The sequence below is a fragment of the Canis lupus genome, chromosome 7, assembly GCF_003254725.2.
Source record: "Canis lupus dingo isolate Sandy chromosome 7, ASM325472v2, whole genome shotgun sequence".
NCBI lineage: Eukaryota > Metazoa > Chordata > Mammalia > Carnivora > Canidae > Canis > Canis lupus.
The window spans coordinates 62,866,662-62,887,505 of record NC_064249.1 but is presented as its reverse complement, the minus strand read 5'-3'; the positions used below and the strand labels follow the sequence as shown (position 1 = coordinate 62,887,505).

Below are 20,844 nucleotides of genomic sequence, written 5' to 3'. Positions count from 1 at the left end.
ATGTTTGTTTGTTTGTTTCCCCAGTATCTTCATTATAAGGAAACGAGTTTTCGGTCCATCCACAGGAATTTCTGAAATGAAATAGTAGTTGCAGTCAAAGAAACGTAATTTTGCATGGCTGTGAAATAAGCATACAACTTTAGTTGTAGAATCTACATTTGAACATTGGGGACTCTAGATTTTACACATGACTTTATCACCATTCCAATTTCACAGAAATCCTTCAGGAAGGAAAAATGTTTGACTCTAAGTTTTTACAATGCTTCCCTTTCATGTGGTAGCCATATGTGCACAGGATGCTATGATGCCAGGTATGTGTGGTCCCAAGTTACGTGTGGTACTATCCAAAATATTAATAGCATCTAAACCTGTTTTTACTGAAATGTGAACAACTGTTAACATGTTCTAAAGCATAGCCAAACTAATTTGTTAAAGTTGTCTTCTATGTGGGTTGATATTTTTTGTCCTTCCTCAGTATACTGCTTTGTCTAATTTTAGTCTATGATTGTTCTTTCTCTTCCCAGCGTGAGTATTTCTCTTGCCTTCCTCCATGAGAGATGAATAAATCCCTTAGATCGGAAAATGTAGATCTGTCTCAAGAGTCAGATTCCAGTTTGGGATAGTACTACATAGTATTTCTAGGGGGAGTTAAAGTGCCAACTCTCCAAAAGATGTAAATAAATAAATAATTTTTACCTAATCCCACAAATTAACCTACACAGGGAAAATGTTTTTGCAGGATTTCTCTGAATAGTTTACGTTCAGCATCAAATGGCTGGAGGGAAAGACAACCACTAATTATTTCTCTAAACATAAACTCCAAAAGCCATTCATGAACCCAAGCCACCATCTCAAGATTCAGTAAAAAACATCGACTTTGTAAATACTTGACTGCCACTGTTGATGACTGAGTAATAACACATAACATGTTGAAAGAGTTTTATTAAAGACAGGACAAGTACTTTCTTATGACTCATTAAGGTGTCTGGAAGCCCAAGACAAACACGAGGATCCCACCTTTTGGAGGGCCAAGTATTACTGGACGTGGTAGACAAAACCCACTGATCTCAGCATTCCTTACCATTATATCCCACATGAATTAATCAATTACATGGAATTGGTGAGCACTTGACTTTCATTAAGCAGTGCTGAGCAGATTCAAAATTACTTTCCATGCTTTACAAATAAATAGACATTAAAAACATACAAACTATCTGGTATATAGGATAAAGGCAACACAGATGCTAAAGAAGGAAAATCGTATTTCGTCTTTCATTTGCCAATACAAGAGAACATAATTAACAACTGGGAATATGTAAGCATGCCTAATTAGAAAACATTTTCTTGCTTAGTAAAATTTATTTGGGGCATAGCAAACCACTATATGCTCACTTATGTTCCAACTTTTAGATATGTTGTTCCCATTCTTAAATCAAAACTAGAAATTAAGCTACAATCAAAATGTCATTCATGCAACAACAGTTGATTGAACACCATCATCCGTCAAATTATGTTACCCACCGAGTAATAATCTGTGCAACATTTCATAAATTAATAGAAAAGATGAGTATATAAGGCTTAGGAATTTCAGTGTTGTGTACAGATAACTTGAATAATAGTTTAAAGTTGAAAAGGAGACAGACCCTCCATTACTCAGTCCCTCCATTAAGAACTTAAGCATCTACATAATTAAACTTTCCATGTCTTATTAATGCCTGATTTATTTAACTTCCACTTTTTTTCTTACACTGACTCCACAGTATCCACTTTTAAGATATTTTGCATTTTTAAGAAAATCTTATAGCAGTGACACAAATAAAATACCTGGGACTGAGTAGGCATTAAAATCTCATTTGAGTGCATGGAGCCTGCTTCTCCCTCTGCCTGTGTCTCTGCCTCTCTCTTTCTCTCTCTGTGACTATCATAAATAAATAAAAATTAAAAAAAAAAAAAAAAATCTCATTTGAAAAAGATTAACTTTTTTTTTTCAACTGCAAATTCCAACAATAAAGATATTGCTAAAGGAGGGATTAATGTTCAAAGAATTCTATGTCTACAAAAAATGACCTCAAAGGAATTAATTACACAAAACATATTAGGTACCAATTCAAGTAAATCTTCCATTTAAAATGTCAATTGCAAAACATAAATCTCTTTGGTAAGTTTTAAGTCATAGTGTCAAAGTTGCAATCTGGAGTCTAAACCAATTACAAAGAAAACATTCTTCATGATTTTTTAAAAATATCTTTAACATATGTTTTATTCTCTTTAACTTATCTATACTGTGTAACAATGTTCTGTAACATTTTCAGAGTGTTCTAAAGAATGGTTCCAGATTTTTTAAAAGGTATTGTAAGTTTACTTCAAATCCAACTGTAGTATCTGCCTAATATGCTTTATTACTTCTCAGAAGCTTTCTTAGGTGGATCATTTATAAAGACCTTTAAAATCATATGAAGGGGCATCCACAACCATCTGAGTTTTGTGTGTGTGTGTGTGTGTGTATATGTGTCTGTTTGTTAATATATAAATGTTTTTATATATAAAATATATGTGTTATACACACACACATGCACACTAGCATATTAACATATTAAAGTGAGAACAATGTAAAGGAGGCTTTTAAATTAAATTTGTTGACAGATGTTTATCGACATTTGTGCAAAATGTCAGTAATGCATATGGGAAAGCAATGTTTTTAGCACACAGAAACTATTATTTGTTCCCAGTTCCTTTACTAGTCCACTGTGTCATCCTCCATAAATTACTGGATACCCATTCCCCTATTCCCATAGCCATCCCCACACACACACACACACACTTTTCTTAATCTACAAAATGGGTAGTAATATTTGACTGCAAAATCGTTTAAGACCTTCACATGGGAAAGTCTGTACTAAATACATAAATATAGCAAATGTATTTTGCCATTATGAATAATAAATTCTGTTTTCAGTCTGTTTCTTTTTTTCACTAAAGTCATATTAACTTGACATTTTTTCCTTCGTAAAATCTGAGTCATTAAGACCCTTTTTAAAAAATTTTGAATATATGTGCATAAGCACTTTCTATTTTGTGGTGAACTATATCAAGAAAGGATTTTTTTTTAATGTACAATATACATCAATTATGTTGTACTTATATAACTTACATAACTTATATTTATGTTATGATTATATGTAATTCACTGAAACTTTAAAAATTTAATTACATCATGTAGTATAGTTCATAGTTTGTCACAGTCATCTTTTCTTTCTGAGGCTTTCGTAACCACCCCGAAGGTCCTTGTTGATCCTCTGAAACAATAAAAATGGGAGGAAATCCTTACTTCACTATAGAAGTTGTAAAAAGAAAACAGAGATCTTATACTAGAATGACATTTGCAAGTAACAAAAGGTACTTTTGAAGGTATTTTTAAAAAGTGAGGCATCATCTCAAGGAAATAGATGTAGCATATTAGAAAAACCAGGTAGCATTCATTTCAAAATTCTAAAGAATGTAAGGATATTCAGTAAGTTATCGACTAACAAAAAATGAGCATGTACTTTCAAAAGAGACCATAAAGGAAAAAAGCAGTTGATAGAACTGTAATCCATCTTTTGAGGTGTTATTAATATCGGGTGTAGAACTTACTGGCATGAAATAAAAATAATCACTGTAATTAGAACTATAAAATTTATAGATAATGATATAAGGAGGGAATGATCACATTTTTTAAGATTTTAATTTATTCATGAGAGACACACAGAGAAGCAGAGAAATAGGCAGAGGAAGAAGCAGCCTCCCTGCAGGGAGCCCAGTGTGGGACCCTATCCCAGGACCCAGGGATCACCACCTGAGCCAAAGGCCGATGCTCAACCACTGAGCCACCCAGGCTTCCCGGGAATAATCACATTTCCTAAAATGGCAAATTACATTTCTCCCATTTAGAAAAATTTATAATAAACAAAATTTTTCATGTTATGTGTATCTACATAATGATGCCTATGGATAAATACTTTTAAAGTTTTAGATAGTACACATGAATTAATTTTATCCACTTAAAGTAGATCATGTCATTTGTTTTATACCTCAAATTTTTATATTTAAGTTCTTGTACAAATGAGGACAAGTAGGTTCCTTTGGTAGTCATAGTTTAACATAATTATTAAGATACCAGAATATGTGGTTAGCACTACAGCATTCAAAAACCAAAATATTGGTCATTAAAATCTGGACATAAGTTAAAAAAAAAAAAGACAATAATGGTGAGTGGCAACTACATTTAAGAAAAAAGATAAAATTTAAATTTAAAAGTTAGAAGCTATCCATAGCAAAGGAAAAATGTAACCATCTGTGAGCATCAGTTATTTGGAAGTTAATTTTTTAAATTATGTGGATACAGTTTTGCTGTGCTATACTGGTGGTAGAATAAATGAAGAGTATTTCTCCTCATTAAAAGAAACAATGATCTATAGCACGGCTTATTTTCAAGAAACTCAAACACTGTAATTTGACCTCAAACTTTGAGGATTTTTTTTCTTTAACTTTCTGTGAAAATATAGCAAACGTTCTTATAAAGTTGGGGTTTCGGAAAAGGGGAGGTGTTCAAATTACAGACTTCTTGTGTTATAGTGAGGTAGATACATCGTACACTAGAGGCATGGTATAAAAATAACAGGATTTTTAGGAACAGGGATTTTTCTTATTTATGTTTGGAAATCGTTCAGAATTAAATAGAATGAACTATTTGCTATCCTGCAGAGTGAAAATGGATGATCTCTATTATATGGTTTAACACTTTTCAAAGAATTACAATGCAGTTAATTCACTTATCTGTGAAGTTTTACTGAACAGCACCTAACCTGTCTTTGATAATTCAAAAGGTACTTCACAAATTTTTGGTACCTTTGAATTAATATTTATAAACCTTCATTACCACTATAATTAAGACATGCAGAGATATCAATTAATAGAGAATTCTAATGAGAGAATGTCAGATCAACTAAGTTTTATGTGTGTACAGACATCCCATTCTTGTCTGCCCACAGTGCCAATATTACTATTTACAACTTTGATAGCTTCATGCTTATAAAATCAACAAACTCAAGAGTAAGTGAATTTTTCTGAATGTCAGCTTTTCTGACCTCTCTTTTTTCCTTTTTCTGATGGTAAGACCACGTGAGGTTCTCAGTGTTCATACTCATAGCTCCCTATTAGGTAATTTCTAAAGAAATTTCTCAAGTTGGTCAAAATATAAATGGAGAAATAAATGGGTACAATATAAAACAGAGGAAGAGTGATTGTTCTTAGTCTCACCTTTGACACCCTGTGGACACATGCCACTGATGTGATTTGAACCTCAGCCCTGGGTTCAATATAATAGGTGGGAGTCAATATTCTTTTAAAGGGGAAATTCTAATCACACAATTCCTATCAGAGTTTTTAATCCTTCTATGCATAATCCTTTGGCCCTTATTCATGGCTTGTCCCTTCTTTTCATTTTTTAATTACCAAATCTTTTATTTATTTATTTATTTTTATTTTGATTCCAGTATAGTTAACATACAGTGTTATATTAGTTTCAGGTGTACAATATAATGGTTCAACACTTCTATACATTACTCAGTGCTCATCAGGACAAGTGTACTTTTCATCCCCATCACCTATTTTAACCCATCCCCAACCTCTCTCCCCTCTGGTGAACTATCAGTTTGCTCTCTAGAGTAAAGATTCTGTTTCTTGGTTTGTCTTTTTTCTTCCTTTGTTCATCTGCTTTGTTTCTTAAATTCCACAAATGAGTGAAATCATATGGTATTTGTCTTTCTCTGGGCCTGTCCTCTCTTTAAAGAGAGACTTCTCATTTCCTTTGGCCACTAGGTTTCCAAGCCCCCATTTGTTCTTTCTGAGTGGTATTATCAGGCCACTTGCAAACCCTAGAAACTTCATATATTTGCAAAATATAGCAGTTTCTATTTCATATCATTGTTCCCATAACATCCAAACTTTACATTATTTGAATGGTATTCTCTTAGGATATCTATCTAGTATTATCCATTTGGGGTATTCACAACCTTCCTCTTTATGCCTCACGTGATCATTTCTGTGTTGCTGTTTTGTTGTTTTCATATCCTGCCCCTTTCTAAGGGATCACGTTTCTCTTTTTCTTAAAGGGCACTGACCCCTCCCACCATCATTCAAAGTGAGGAAGATGAAACCTAAAATGTTTTCCCTAATCTTCGTACTCCTTTTCTTTATTTTTTATTAAAATTGTAACATAAAAATGTCACTCTGAAGAAAAGCCTTGGCTTCATCATTCCCAGCTCCCCTTCCCTGGGAAGAGAATACATTGCCTTTTAATCATGTTGGCCTTCCTTTTCCATAAGGCAATAAAAAAACAGTCTCAACAGAGGTTGCCAGTTATAACTTATGTATAAAAAATGGAATTAAAAACGTTTGATGAGGCAGAACCAGTTCCGTAGGGACCCCGCCCCCTGTATTTCCCAAGTTTTTATTTTCTCCAAGCCTTCCTCCAGCCTCTCTTCTTAATTTTGTCTTGCATGATTCTTTCTCCCAAACATACCCTTAGGATTTTCAAAGGGGCCTCCTTCCCTGATTCCCCCCCTTTTTTTCTCCATTCTTGCCAGCATGCTTCTGCATTTATTTTCTATTGACTCTGTCCTCTGACTGTCTACAAATATTCATTATAGTTGGAAGTCACAATCTACCTTCTGATGTATCAACTGCATATGAACAGAGTTCTGCGAGATTATTTCCTTTTTTCATATTGACTAGATATATGGACTGGCTTTCAATTCGCTGCATAGTTTTCCAAATGGATTTATATTGCTGGTACGGAAACACGCCCACATCATCAATCTTCACCGTTCTTCTTTAATGATTTTTACCTGCCTTCAAATTGGCCAGTCTCCCCAGTCACGTCTCTACCTCATGCATTTGGATGTTAAACCTGCGTTTTCATGGTTTAACATTAAATCATGCTCTATTTTGTGGCATGCTTTCTTCTGGGTATTTCCTAGAAATTCTGTGTGTCTCCCTTCTGGTGATTGTAGTGAGCACCTTTCCCCTTGCTCCTATTTGCTGCATGCTGAGTGTTGTGTCAGCTATTAATGCACTCTGACGGTGTAAATTCTGATGTAACTTGTTGATCTAAGAGGTTCAAATTTCCCATATCCTTCTCTATTTGTAATAAATATTTTCAATGAACTATTTTGCATGGATCCCATTAAAGTTTTACTTTTTCCTGAATTTCTTGATTCTTTCCCACATTTTTTCTTGTGTTTTACCCTCACTTGGCTCCCCACCATCAGCCTCTATGCGCCTAAAGTAACCACAGAGAGCACGTGTGTTTACCGTGACATGATGGACAGCTTCCAACTTGGTTCCCAAAGAATCTGCCTTCTTGTATTTGCACTTTTGTGTCACCCAACCCCTGAGTATGGGCTGCAGGTAGTGGAGCTACTTCAAACAAACAGAATATAGTAAAATGATGGGATGCTATTTCTGAGTTTAGATAACAGAAGTTCCTCTCTTTCTCTCTCTCAAACTTTCTTGCTTGTTCACTGAGACTTCACCTGCCGTACAAGTGTGAGATGTGCTATGCAGAGGCTCACATAACAAGACAGTGAGGGAGGCCTCTGACCAATAGTCAGCATAAATTAGGCCCCTCTGCCCAACACCCCGTAAGAACCTGGACCCCATCAAAGACCACATAAGGGAGCTTAGAAATGGCTCATCTAGCCAAGCCTTCAAATGAGATCTCCCGACCCTTACAGCCTTGTGAGAGACCCATAGCCAGAAGACCCAGCTAAGTTGCTCCCAGAATCCTGACCCTTAGAAACTGTGAGATGGTAACTATTTGTTATTTATGTCTCTTGGTTAAGGGGCAATTTGTTACACAAAAATAGATAATTTACACAGTAATCTTCCTTATCCATGGTTTCACTTTTCGCCAGTTCAGTTAACCCTGGCCAACCAAGATCCCAGAGCAGATGATTTCCCTGACTTATCATCAGAAAGTCAATAGTAACCTAATGCTATATCATAGAGCCAATGCCATTCATCTCACTTCATCTCATTACATAGGCATTTTGTCATCTCCCATCATGGCAAGAAGAGGAAGGGTAAGTTCAGTACAGTAAGATATTTTGAGAAAGAAACCACATTCACATAACTTCTATCATGGTATATTGTTATAATCATTCCATTTTATTATTAGTTGTTAGTCTCATACTATGTTTCATTTAGAAGTTAAACTTTATGGTAGGCATGTATGTATAGGGGGAAAAAAACAGTATACGTAGGGTTTGGTACTATCTGAGGTTTAACGCATCCACTGAGAGTCTTAGAATGTATCCTCAAGGGATAAGAAGGCAACTACTGTATACACAGTTGTCCTGGTCTTTCGGGCTCTAATAACACAATGCCATAGACTGGGTAACTTATAAAGAACAGAAATTTATTTCTCATGGTTCTGGAAGCTCAAAGTTCAAGATCAAGGTGCCAGCAAACTTGGTGTCTGGTAAGAGTTTGCTCCTTGGTTCCCAGATGGCTGCCTTTTTACCATGTCCTCACACAGTAGAAAGGACAAGGACCTCTCTGGGGCCTATGTTATAGGGACACTAATTCCATTCAGGGGAGATCCACCCTTATGACCTAATCACCTCCAAGACCTCCCATCTCCAAATACTATCACAATGGGCACTAGGATTTAACATATGACAGTTCATATGGATGCAAGGGGCAGGGGGACACAAACATTTAGTCTATAGAAAGTTTTTTGTTAACTAATTTAGGCAAACTTAAACAGAAGAGTAATCTCTTGAAAGGGTAACAGGTAGCTCAGAGAATTGAGGAAGGCTGAAGAAGGATGTTCAGGGAGGGTTACAAGCACCAAGAGAGGCTGAAATGTGTCAAAGCTCAGTCAAGGCCCTGCATCAGAGACATGAGTCAGGACATCCTGTTGCAGGGTACTTGAGCACTGCTAGACTTTGGATTTCCCTGCTGCCCCTATGGATGATCTCTAGCCATTCCGCCTTTTACATCCTTCCCTGGGGACCCCAAGTTTGGTGTGGGGCCTCTTTTGGCTTAGCTGAGGCCACACATCTGTACCCCTGCCAGAGCTCAGAGGCAAGGACTGTCTGCCCACCTTTTAGGAGCCAGAGATGAGTTCCCACCTCCCTCTGAAATCATGATCGGTGGTATTTCCCCAAAGGAAAAAGGAATCAGGTGCTAAAGGGCCAAAACTGACAAATGGTCATGCCATCCTCATAAAGAGCTTTAGCATTCTCTTTTAGGTAATTCTGGTTTTCTTTTTCAACTTTCTCACCAAATGGATTCCCTTTTTAGCACAAACTATCTAAAATAATAGTCCATGCTTAGATATTAACAGCTATTCCTTTCTCACCACCCACTTGCCAGTTATTATAGTCCATTTGCTAGTCAGGTGTGTGAAGAACTAAAAGAGCATATTTATATGCTTTCATTTCTCAGGTATGAAAGGCCGACGACATTAACACTTTTAATCTGAAGGAATAAATTTACAAAGCACCCAGTGCTGGACCTGTACCTGCTAAAGTCAATGCCTGGCATTTTCTTTTTCTGCCACATGTGTCTTCCAAGAGCAATTTGAGGTTTTTCTCTTGCAAGGTCTGACGATGATACTCTACATTTGTGGAACTGATTATTTTTTATATTAATCTTCCCTGTTCTTCCCCATATTTTTAATTACTTATTTTCAGCCCCAAGAAAAATTGACCCCGTATCCTAATCCCCATAATCTAGACTCTTAGATAGATAGATAGATAGATAGATAGATAGATAGATAGATGATAAATAGAGCATTTTTCCTAGGCCTTCCTTCTTTCTTCTTTCCACATTTCTCCAACCTTACACTGAGGACAATAATCCCCTTTTGCTTGTTTTATTTTTCTTGAGCTCCTCCCTGTACCCCCATCTTTGCTTGTGTTATGAATGTCTTTATCTTTGAAGTTGCTGGCTTTGTCTCTTCACCTTCTTTCCTTCACATTCTCTTTCTTTTGGCTTTTATTATTCCTGCCTAACTACTTTAAAGCTCTTTCTCTGACTCTTTTACTGATCCTCATATTTGGGTCGCTATCTTGACTGAAGACTTTCTCTCCATCTTTTTCTGCCTTCTTTTCATCATATCGACTATAATTTTTAACTATGCATCATTAACAACATTTATTATGTATCTATTCTCTGATTAGAACTGCAAAAGGTGCTAAGGAGAACAAAAAGAATAAGCTAGAATCCTACCCTCAGGAGTTCAAGATCCAGCAAAGAAGGAACACTTCTTTAAAAAACAAAACAAAATAAAAACTGTAATTTACCATGGTAAGCACAATCCTAAGAAGATAATCAAAATGCTTGAGAGCACAATTGAAAAGATCAGTTTTGCCTGAGAAGGTTGGAGCCGGCTTCACAGAAGAGGTGGCATTCGCCCTGGTTCTGGAAGGATGAGGGGAGTTTTGCCAGATAGAAGTGGGAAAAGCTATTTAAGGCACACAGCTAAGATAAGTCATGGGTTTTGTGGGTTGTTCACAAAGAGATGAATGGGGGCTGAAATCCAGCCCATGTTCTGTACGTTACTACTGATAGCGGAGCGCAGGGGTCGTACCAGCCCAGAGGAAGGTGAAGGGAGAAGCCACATGGGCTAGTGGTATGAAAGTGCAGCGTGTGTGAGAAGCAAATACTACGCAGCCTTTCATTTCTGCCCTAGTGCTCCCATTTTCTGACCTGGAAACCCTTCGTCGTAAGCCTTTCCAAAGTTAAATTCTTCTTCTTAGGTCAATATACACAGTAAATATGTGGCCAACCTCAGAACCTGTAGTATTTCCAATTAAATGGGTTATCCCAATCTTTTCTTTCTTGCATTTATAATGTTTCTCGGTACACACGGTGGTACAGTATCTCTTTAGCTATGCAAATATCTCCAGCTACTGTGTCCTGCTACTGTTACTGCCTTTGATTTAATAAAGCTATTAGCACAAAATTCTGTCAGAAAAAATTTTCTTTTTTTTCTTACTTTCTATATTATTTCTTCTAAAAGGAACTTTCTGGAATTTCAATAAACCATCTCTGTTTTAGACCTGAGAGAGATCTCAGAGGCATAAGAACTTACCTCAAACTTCTTATGTACTGAGACAGAGACCAAATCACATAAGGGATTTGCTCCAAGTCAGAGTTAGTTAACAGAAGAATCATCTTAGATTATTTTTTTTTTTAAAGAAAGGTGGATACAACATAGTTTTAGCAAAGGCCATTAATGTGTTCCCATACTGTTGAAGAATCATTTGCTCTTCCTCATATGGGAAACTTATCTCAGGATACATTTTTCCCTTGCTAACTTTTTTTTCTTTTTAACTCTGGAACCAAGAATAACACACATATTCCAAAGAGTTGTCCTCTTTTGCCTTTCCTTTTTAAAGATATTAAATTTCTCTACTACCAGTTCTTTCCACGCCTATGATTTTCCTCCTCTCTTTTTGTGCTGGCTTATGATTTGCCACCTGGTTGTCTGGCGAATGTCATGTTTAGAAGTTTCTCAGGACCCTCCAGAAAGATGTCACTCCTCTGCCTGGGCTGAGCTTCCCATGTTCCATCATGGATCCACTTGCTGGCATCCTGAGCACCTCTTGGTGCTCAGCCGTCCCCTACGGTGGGCATAGAAAAAGGATCTCCTGTAAGACAGAACTCCAAGCCCCACCTAGTTGTAGCCCTGCTATTCTTTCTTAGGCAAAATTTGTATTCATCTTTTTTGACAGGTCCACATAAAGTTTTAGTTCTTAGAAATGAAGTAAAGATAGCATAGAAATATAGTTCTAATGAATACACAATTTAAAATATACACATAGATTCCTTTATCATAACATTTTTATATTTATCCCCTTATGTCTCCAGTCGTAGAAATTCACCTGTATAAGATCTGCTTCAGGTGGCCAGAACAGTCTTTTAAAAATATAAATCGGGTCATGTCACTCCTTGTTTAAAATTCTCCGATGTTTTTCCATTGCAATTAGACCAAAATCCAGGCCCACGACCGTAGCATATATGACCCTGCAGGATATGGCCCCTGCACCTCTCTGACTTGCTATATTTCCACCCGCCTCTCCTGCCTCACTGAGCTCACACTCCACTGACCTTTCCATTTCTCAAACATGCCAAACTCCTTCTCACTTCAGGACCTTTGCACTTACTGTGCTCTCTGCCTAGGAGGATCAGCCCCCAGAGCTTTGCCTGGTTGCTGTTTTCCAGCATTCAGCATCCTGTGCACTTACTCTGTACTCCATCACATCTATTGTTTCCTTCGCTCTATTTACAGCTATCTGAAATTACCTTGTTCACTTGTTTGTTTATTATTGTTCGTCTCATCCCTATAGGATAGCACTGTCCAGTGGAACTTTCTGCAATAACGGAAATGTTTTCTCTGCTGCACATTACGGTAGCCATTAGCTACATGTGGCTGTGAGCACTTGAAATGTGGCCGATAAGAAACAAGTATGTTTTGTGTGGCTTCGTCAAGAAGTCAACAAAATACTAGGAAATTGCAGCAAACTCCTATATAAAGTCATTGGGCATCTACTGCTGAAATATTGCTGTAATTCTGGTTGCTTCACTTTAATAAAAAACTAACACAGCAAGGAAAGGTCAGGGGAAAGGCAAATAAAATAAAATTATGATGGAGGGGTTTCTGCAGGGCAATGTTAGCCCAAACAGCACTTTGGTGTGAATTGGATAGAGAGGTCCTTTTTGGTAGACATAACCCCTGGCTTTAGCCCCTTTTTTGGAGAGTAGAACGCCAGTTGGATTTGAGGCAGCACTTACCTTCTCAGTGACCTTTGCGCAAGGCCAGTCTGCAGGACCATAAAGGTTGGCTCTGTGTTTCTACAAAGGGTTAAAATTATTTGTATTCTTCAGCTTAAAATAGTTTAAGTGGTGGACAACGAGTCATATTCTAACACACTGTAATTGTAAAGTATACGGTAAAATACACACACACACACACACACATATATATATATAGAGAGAGAGAGAGAGAGAGGGAGAAGTTGAGAGGGACAGAGGGAGAGTTTCGTTTTCCACCTTGAAACACTAGAAATAGGGACACACTTTGAAATTGAATCTCTAGTGTTAGAACCAAAAAAAAAAAAAATTAAAGCAATCATTACTTGTCACAAATAAGCTTCTGAAATTTATACTCCTAGATTATAAACTAAAATGTATATCTTTCAAAGAAGACTTCTAATTGTCAATTATACATAAAAAGAATAATCTAAAAGTAATTCAACATTTCAAAATTCAGATTTTCATGATCTTAAGCCTCTATTCCAGAATCCTGATGATCCATTCCCATTTCATGGCCTCAACTATCTCTCTAGGAATCTGTGCAAGGGAGGTTATCCATGACCCTATCTTTCTAAAATCATCAATTTTTCTCTGCCTTCTCCCTTCTTGTTTCATCTGCAACTTTCAGCTGTGATGACCATCCACTCCTAAAATTCAACAAATATTTTATAGAGAGTTTATATGCCAGACACTGTATAAAATCACAAGGAAATAAAAATACTTTCTCTCGAGGTGTTCATAGTTTATTGGGGGAGGCAGGCATGTAAATGAGTAATTTCATTATACTATGATGAGTGCAAAGACGTGGTCTCAACCCTGAATTAGCAGAAAATGGAACTATTCATACCATTTGTATTTAGGGTAGCAGGGATTTTTTTTTTCTTAAGAAGAACCCACGTTTAAAGGATGACCAAAGTTTCTTTGACAGATAATGTGGAAGGCTTGGCATTCCAATGAGAGAGTACACAATATACAAAGGATGGAATGTGGATGGGCAGAGATCTACAAGTAGTCTGGAACATTTGAGAAGTAGGAAGACTGCATTGGGAAGCATTCTGGGAGATGTAACAGGGAGTCATTGAAAGCTTTAAGCAGAGGAATAATAGGATTAGATTTATGCTCTGGAAAGATCACAATGGTAAGGTGTAGACCAGTTAGGGAGGGTTACGGGTGAACCAGGCATGTGGCAGGTCAGAACTCAAATTAAGGACATTGATAACAACTGTAGATCATTCAGGGTAAACCTAAGTCCTGATGATTGGTTGAGTGGGAAATGAAAGAAGAAATGATGCATCCCAGAACTGTGGCTTGGGTGGGAATGCATCAACCAAATTAGGGTGTAAGGCCGAATAGTTGTTGAGGAAGACAGCAAACTTCATCTTGGACTTGTTAATTTGGACAATGTCAGACACTGGACATTGATAGAAGGTAAAGCAGCCTCACCTTTGCCACTGAATTACTTATCTTTGATTTCCTTACTTCTAAAGCTATTGACAACATTTCCATATAATTAGATTTCCCCAAAAACCCTGTGAGGAAAGGGAAAGGTATCATTATTCTCGAAAAATTGAAGACCCAAGTAACTTGCAAAAATTATAATAGTGTGGGGTGCCTGAGTGGCTCACTTGGTTAAACATCAGATTCTTGGTTTTGGCTCAGGTCATGATCTCAGGGCCGTGGGTTCAAGCCCCCCTCACTCCCACCCACCCCGTCAGGCTCATGTTGGGTGCAGAATCTGCTAAAGGTTCTTTCCCTCTCCCTCTGCCTCTCCCCCCGAGGTCTCTGTCTCTCTCTTTCTCTCTCTCTCTCTCTCTCTCTCTCTCAAATAAATAAAATCTTTTTAAAAAAAGAAATGATAATGGTGTATGTCAGGCTACTTTGTAAAATGATATGTTTATTTACTATTGTTGTTTTCCCCTTCTGTTGTGCTTATAGTCAGTAGCACTACAATTCATGGGTAATTGGTCTTTAATTATCCCACAACGGTAATGTTCTCGTAGATTTCGTGGTGGCCTGAGGGCAAAGACTGGTCCTGGTTATCATTTCTGCAGGGTGCTAAGAAAGCAGCACCTTCTTAGCCCATGCTGACTGCAGGGATGGAACCTACAGAAAATCGACTAGCTGAACAGCTGCTGCTTTCTTTGGTAGTTTGTTCTACCTTCAGCTACCTCCAAATGGTGCTTACACCCAGGGAAAAAACCAGAATTCTCTGGGCAATACAGCACATTAAATATTAGAGAATCTATGCATAGACTGTGTTATACATTCATAGGAATCACAGTATTCTGGATTTACTGTTTCCAAAATGGAACATTATAATGCTAAAAATTAAGAAATATTTATTTTAATTTATGTTGGCAGTAAAAGTGAGTAATATGATCATGCTGAAAATGTCCTGGGTCTGTTGCAGAATAAAAAGTTGTTTTTAAAAAACTAACAACTTTGAGCACAAGGCAGTTTCTGTTTTCACTTTACCCTCAAGAACTCATTGCACCCGTGAGTCTGAACCCATGAGAATAATAAAATAATTATAGTTTTATTTTACTGTATTCTGACACTGAATTTGATCCACTAATGTCTGCATATTTGGGGTAGGAAAAAAAGTGAAACTGGCTAGATAAAGCTGATTTTTTTTTCATGATTTTAAATTCTCTGTGAAGAGACCTTGTCATCATTTACATATTTCTTACTAAAAATTTCCTTGTAATGATCTTCGCACTCTGAATACAGCAGAAAATCCAATCATCACACACACACACACACACACACACACAGAATCACACAAATCACAAATCCCAAACAATGTTTTAAAAGAATTTCTCAATTAATCAAGCAATGCTTTATTCTGTATCTCTTCCTTTTGTGTGCAGCCACCAGGAAAGACAATTATAAGAGTAATACAAATAGCATTTGTTTTTGCACTTCCCTATCTCATTGTTTATAATGATTGATGATTTTTTTGAGGGAAATATAGAGATTAGAAAGAACTTGAAGCTTCTACTCTGCACAAAAATTTCATTTTGAAATGCGTGCAGTTCAAGGGTTAAATGAAAGCAAAGCAGTCACTTCAACCATGTTTTTGAAGAAAATAAAACAGCTTGATGTAAGTTAAATGAAGGGAGTCTATGGCTTTAAAGAAATGGACAGATAGAGAAAAAGGTCACAAGATTAAATTTTCCCTGAGGGGGAAGTCCTTCTTTGGAATCATTAACCTCCTTCTAGGTCACTCCTGGAAAAACAGCGGGAAATCCTCCTGAGCCTGGAAAGATGGGTGCATCCCAGCCACCCCACTGACCTGGCGGCTGGAAGACAGACCTGAGTGTGCCCCCAATTCCCCTTCAGGCAGGCTTGATTTTTAAGACCTCTATTTTAAAGAAACAAGATCTCTCCCTTTTGAACTCTGAAATAACAAAATATGAAGTATGTTCTTAACATGAAAAGCCTAATGCTATTTCCCGTAGACAAAGGAAATGCATAAAAGTGATAGCGGTTGTCTCTCAATTGCAGTGATGTGGGGAGTTTATCCCCACTTTCCCACCCTTTCTATGAGATTTTCTTACACTTCTTAAATTAAAAAAAAAAAGTCATTTATCTTGGTTTTAAAAACATGTGATTGTTCTATTTCTGTGTAGATTTTTTTTTTTTTTTTTTTTGCTGTTTCATTAACTAGTATTAAGAGGATGTCCTCGAATGGAGCATGCAAGCTATTTTCTCTGTGTCCATTTACTGCTTTTTCAATGTATTTTTCTGCAACCTCTGTTATTTACATCCTGATTTATGAACACGCTGATTTATGATTTATACGTACATCAGTTAAATATTTTGAGGCTAAACTGAAATTATTTTTTAAATCTCAAATTGAAATATAAGTATGTCCTAGCAAAATTATTTTCAAGTATTTCTCTTCAATTTCCTTTTTCCAGCACCGATTTAAAAAGAGTGATTGTAATTATCAATGCACGGTTGCTAAACATTTAGTTGAAATAAATCTGACTTCTAAACTACAAAATAATAGTTGTTCCAGCCCTGCACCCCAAGCTCTCCTAACATAATGCACCACAAAGCAAAACTCCGTGTTAAAAATAGAATCTGACTACTTACCACCAAGCATGAAACAGAATAATGAGCCGAAGTTAAGACAAACTAAAAACTCTGAAGAGTGCAAGAGCCCACTGTGAGGCTTCTCCCCCCTCTTTGATGTCTTTAAATTGATACTAAGAAAAGGGACAAAATATGTTTAAGAGTTGCAAAGAAAAGAAAGATGCATAAACCACTCACTGCTGGAGAAGGAAGCACGAAGAGAAAAGTGCTCTGTTCGGGTTGTGCAGGTGGTTTGTGTATTCTTTTCCAAATTGGTTCTAAAGCAAGAGAGAATGTTAAAGATTTTAAAAGACAATGAGGCAATTTTGCAGTCCTTGGGGAATAAAGATAAACTGATGCATCCAGGAGAAAGGAGAGGAAAATGCACTTTGTGAATCCTAACACAGCCTGGGTGTGGGCGCCGGGCTCAGTGCACGTGCCTCACGGTCCCTATTTCAAGTTCATGTTCACACACCGATCGGATCGAATAACCCAGAAGTAACCATCTCAAACGGGGGAGGGCTGTAGGTAACTCATGATGTAATATAAATGGGGTACAAAGGTAACAATTTCCTGACTGTGGCATGGTAAGAACGAGAATTGTGTGCCTCACTGTTTTCTAGCCAAAATGCATTTCTGAAGCAGGAAATAAAAAACACATCACCAACCTCACAACTAGACTAAACACATTAAATCTGCTGATATTAGTAACTGTCACGAGGCTGCCAGGCTCAGGGAGCAGCAGCTACTGACAGCTCCCCGCTCCCTACCTCTAAACACACTTTCCTCAGATACTTGGCTGAAGCAAAGTGAACAACTCTTCCATTGTCGCGGCAGTTTATTAAATGGTCCCCCGGAATTCCCCGCAGACCCTGCTTAAACAAAAATAACGAATGGGACACCCATTTGATGCACAACACAGATCTGAACTGAGAAGCAAAATAAAAGGTTTCAAGTGACATAGGCCAGAACACGTCTGAGTCCCCCCCCACCCAAATAAATCACAAAAATGTCCATTTTCTAAGCTTCCTTTGTGTTCATTTGCTTAAAAATACATCACATTAACTCTTCACTCGTTTTACCTTAATTTTGCCTTTCGATGGCAAGACAATATTTTAAATGTCCGAGGATCTAAAAAAAAACAAAACCCACGTAAATATAAATCCTATATATCCTATATAGGTTTACCACAGTGCCTGTTTATTGCCGAGGCTTCAGGAAGGTTTTAAAATATTTCTCCTTTCAATTTCATTTGAAGGGCAGCTGTCTTTCTAGCGTCAGTTAATTGTTGGCACAACATCTGATCCATTTATTCACATAGCCAGACTTACTCCTTTTAAGCCAACCCCTTTGTTTACAGTGATTTTCTTTTCCACTGCCCACCAACCCGAAGCCCATTTTTCTGCCTGGCATAGGATTAAGGAAAAGGTAGGAACTTGCCTAACGAGAAGGCATACTGTACTCTCAGGCAGATTTCTCCAGAAGCAACCCTTCCTCCAGAAACCAGGAAAAATGCTACATGAAGTAAAACAATGACAAAGATGCCAATTATCGCCTCCTGAAAAACCTTGAGAATTTAAAACTAAATGGTATATACTTCCCGTGTTACCTTTATCTTTTCTTTGTTTCCATTCCCTCCTCAAACTCCGCCCCCCTCAACAACCTTCTGTTTTCATTTATCATGAAGATTTAGCAAGTACCTGATATTAAGGAAGTATATAGGAATAATTCTCTGACATCATGAAATTGATGATGTTCTGATCATTGCCATTAGTTTTGTAGAAATTATACTTTAAAAATGAAAAGATTCGATGATTTGGGTCTGAAATAAAATTTCAAAAATGAGTCAGCTACAATGAAGGAAAGACAAAGGCAGGAAAAAAAACCCCAATAGAAAACCTTGGAGTAAAATGTTTTATTTCCATTTGTTTCCAGTGCCTTGCTGATGTGAGGGGCAAGAAGGAGGCTAATACATCTCACTTTGGCAGTACTAATTGTTTGCATTATCACAATAATCAAATGCAGCCATATTAATCTCTCTGGTTATTAACTTGATTTTTACACATTAAGATTTAGATTTAATCCCCTGGGACCATCTATTAATGCTTTTAAAGTTGAAGGGTTTCAACAGTTTTAAGTTCTTTTCCTTCTTTTAGCTGCAGGCAGTAAAATTTGAACGTGTGTGGAGTTTTGTATTTTGCATTCCTGGGGGATTTTCAGACACAGTGCTGTCAAGGACCATGAATCATGTTAATACATAGCAACCTCTACAGCTATTAAAATGTCTGCAATAATGTGATTATTTTAAAATGGAAAAACTAATATCACATGTGTTACTTAAAGATCAACTATTCTTTTAAAGTCACAGAGAGAATGCATTTAGGGGAAAAAAATATGAAGTTGTTTTTTACATGCAGCCAAAATATGAAATGTCTCATCTACTGAGAAAGAAAACTTTCAGCTCCTTTTACAAAATACATCCTTACTGAGCTTCAGGTCAACAGAGCATAAAAATGGCAAAAAGTCCAAGATCAATAAGCATGGAAAGCTGTTTTATTTCTGTTTGAGCAAGTTGTAGCGACAGTGACCTGCTGGAACAGTCTCCAGTTTTATGCTTTCATAGTCACAGAATGATGACATCCAAGCAGAAAAGGGAGCTTGGCCTGTTCTGATGAGCTGTCGGTATAGACCTGGCATTACCAGCTTGTCTTCCACTGGCTAGGGGCTCAGTCTTTAGAAATTTATTAAGGTTAGTGTATAGGCAGACATATAGGTAAACATTATCCAGAAAATTATATGGAACATTTGTACCATAAGACATAGAACACAAGAAGAATAAGAGCACTTTTTTTCATTGCTTAAAGGGATTTAAATTATCTTAGCCCCCTAATTTTTATGTTGATTTTTAAAAATTAAATATATAACTAATGTGTGCTTGTTACGGCTATCTCATTAATTCAACAGATAGAGCAGATCTCAGGAATAGAGATCTACCCCATAAATGATCAATATTTCTGAGATTCTTATGGTATTTTTTGTCTTATTTTTTGAAATGTCTTTCTCAATAAAAGAAATATAGGCCACATCATGTCATTATGAATATTTCCACTTGGTAAGGATATTTTTAAATGCTTTTATTTTAATATTTCCTATCTGAAAATAGAAAACAAAGAATCTGGTTTGGTATTTGAACAGAACAACTTACCAAAGGATGTGAGGTGATATATATGGCAATTTTCTCTTGAAAGGCAGAAATGTTAAAGAACTTCAAATGATCCCAAAACCTGAGGTAAATGGCCCATTTTGACATTTCCTTGAAGCATGTGGATATGTTCTGAAAGATATGACCAAGAGTTCTCATTTTTTTCTTTTTCCTTTTTTTGGAGTATTTATTCATTTAAGTAATCTCTACACCCAACATGAGGTTTAAACTTACAACCCAAATATCAAGAGTTGCATGCTCTTCCAATAGAGCCAGCCAGGTACTCACTCATTTCCTCTTATTGGGCAAAAGCTTGCCGCACTCCCCATCTGCTTTTATTGGACTGATGACATTGGTACACATTAATTGTCCAATGGACAAAAAGTGTTGAATCATATCCAGTCTCTTGTTTGACCTAGGGATCAGAACATATGCAGTTTATATTAAATTAAAGTCAGGCTACAAGGCCCCAGAATAACTTTAGAGTCCCTGAAAAAACTACTCATAGTCACTACTAATACTCAACTGGTGTAACATTTACCACTCCTAACATACAGTCCAAATCATAATCAGTCCTTTAGAAATTATCCCACTGGTTCAACACTCAAGGAAGTCAATTACTTAGAAACTTCTTCCCTGGTCCTTTTTGAATCTTAGAACAATATTGACAGTAGGGATAAGGAAGGATGAAGGAT

The 20,844-nt window shown here is 36.9% G+C and overlaps 1 long non-coding RNA gene across 4 annotated transcripts in view; it reads right to left on the bottom strand.

Moving 5' to 3' along the window:
* LOC112647944 (uncharacterized) overlaps positions 1-20,844 on the bottom strand; it is an 86,777-nt gene that overhangs the window by 488 nt on the left and 65,445 nt on the right. For 3 of the 4 annotated variants that reach the window (XR_007412103.1, XR_007412102.1, XR_007412101.1), the window contains 5 exons: positions 20,438-20,564; positions 20,153-20,281; positions 11,532-11,675; positions 3,212-3,296; positions 1-71 (listed from right to left, as the gene is read on the bottom strand). The exon at positions 1-71 is cut by the window's left edge. This is a non-coding gene — a long non-coding RNA (uncharacterized LOC112647944). Of the gene's footprint in view, positions 72-3,211; positions 3,297-11,531; positions 11,676-18,387; positions 18,463-18,647; positions 18,770-20,152; positions 20,282-20,437; positions 20,565-20,844 lie in introns of those variants that run through there. The other variant, XR_004817516.2, reaches the window with a different exon arrangement.